We start from the raw sequence: 2,068 nt of genomic DNA, 5'->3' as shown, positions 1-2,068 counted from the left end.
ATCTGGAGAGAGCTGAAGAAACTTGGAATTTCTGCCACCAAGGCCCCTTCACCATATCGCTTTAGCACAGGTGAACTCAACAAGCCTTTCAGCTCGATCTCCAATGATCCGTTAGCTCCTGCTGTTGAGGATTTGTTGATTATCTTCTCACCCTGGAAAGTCTTGACCTCCCGGAATATTTCGAGTTCAGCACCATAACGGAATCGGACGTGTTGGCTGCAGTATCGCACTTCAACACTCAGGCCAGGGGAAGCGACGGCATCTCTCAGGTTGTCATCTCAAAAGCATTGCTAGTTCTCGCTCCCCTACTAAGTCATATTTTCAACCTGTCTGTGAGCGAACCCTGTTTCCCATCTGCCTGGAAATTGTCGCTTGTGCGTGCACTCAACAAAATCAGTTCACCAACAGCCCTGACTGACTATCGTCCGATTTCACTTCTCTGCTTTCTCTCCAAGGCCCTGAAGTGGCTGGTGCACAGGCAAGTCTCACAATACCTTGAATCAAGGCTCTTACTAGAAAACTTTCAAACAGGCTTCCGCACTTGCCACAGCACTCAGTCTGGCCTAATTAAGTTAACTGATGATGTCAGGGTCGGGATAAACAAAAAGAAAGTGATACTTCTCCTTCTCTTTCACTTTAGCAAGGTATTTGACACTGTATGTCACGTCCGGCTCCTGAAAAAGCTATCCACCTTCGGCTTCTCTAAGCAGGTCATCTGCTGGTTTGCCTCTTATCTCACTAGGAGAGATCAGGCCGTCGTTGGTGACAATAGCGAGCGTTCCTCTCCACGGCGTCTTAACATCGGCGTCCCGCGGGGCTCCGTCTTAGGTCCCTTGCTGTTCGCATTATACACCGGCCGGTAATTGAAACTTTGAATTCCGGAAGCGGGCGCCATGACACTGCCAACTCCGGCCCGATTGTTAACTGGGGTTACGGACGCGCATGCGCCACGCGAATCGTTTGGACTCGTTCGCAGAGCGCGTAAATATATTTGAACCGTGTAATTCGTAATTCGCGCAGGTCTCGTTTGTTTGAAATTGTCAGCCTCATTTTTAATAAAGTTTTTGTAATATTCAAATAATTGCGTCTGCGTCAAACTTGCTGACTCCTTGGTTGCTAGCATCCTACCCATCACCTTAGATACTCCTATGAATCGCAAATGGATGCCGAAAGCTGATACTACAACTTGGACTCCTTTGGAATTCATTTCCGAGTAAGAATAATTCATAAAATAATAAGACTTCTAAATGTAATTCGTCCAATAACGCTTTATGAAATTTTTCAGACTCTTTTGGAAATGGTCACAAAAAACAAGAAAGACCCATAAATGGCAGTCTCTTACAGTTAGTAACCAAAGATAACAAGACAGAAGTTATTCCTGCCTAATTGACAAATTAAGATGCTCCAACGAAATCTCATGAAATGAAAGTAAAAGTGCGCATGACAATACTTATTTTTTTATATACAACTTTTCATCAACTTTGTCTACATAAGTATTGCTACAGAATATTGCAAAAACATTATTAAAAATGAGGCTGACAATTTCAAACAAACGAGACCTGTGCGAATTACGAATTACACGGTTCAAATATATTTACGCGCTCTGCGAACGAGCCCAAACGATTCGCGTGGTGCATGCCCGTCCGTAACCCCAGTTAACAATCGGACCGGAGTTGGCAGTGTCATGGCGACTGCTTTCGGAATTCAAAGTTTCAATTACCGGCCGGTGTACATCAACGACATCGTTTTCTGCCTTGATTCCGATGTTTCCCATCTTATCTATGCGGATGACTTGCAAATGTACAATCAATGCCACCTCGAGGATTTCGATTCTTTATCAAACAAGATGAGTGCTAATGCTGAGAGGATAATGGGCTGGGCTGCGCAAAACAGGCTTAAACTCAATGTTAATAAAACCAAAGCAATTGTCCTGGGCTCCCCTTACTACATAAATTTACTTCCCTTGACAGCTAACACTTTCATTAATATCGGGGGTGTCCAGGTCAGCTTTGAATCCTCTGTGCGTAATCTGGAATTGGTTGACTCTAAACTCACGTGGAAGGAGCAC

General features: G+C 44.3%; 1 pseudogene; it reads left to right on the top strand.

Moving 5' to 3' along the window:
• Positions 1–1,082: 1,082 nt before the first annotated feature.
• Positions 1,083–1,455, top strand: LOC116416233 (annotated as a pseudogene).
• The last annotated feature ends 613 nt before the right edge of the window (positions 1,456–2,068 follow it).

This window comes from Nasonia vitripennis (genome assembly GCF_009193385.2).
Source record: "Nasonia vitripennis strain AsymCx chromosome 2 unlocalized genomic scaffold, Nvit_psr_1.1 chr2_random0002, whole genome shotgun sequence".
Classification (NCBI taxonomy): Eukaryota; Metazoa; Arthropoda; class Insecta; order Hymenoptera; family Pteromalidae; genus Nasonia; species Nasonia vitripennis.
This window is presented reverse-complemented; position numbering and strand designations above follow the sequence as displayed.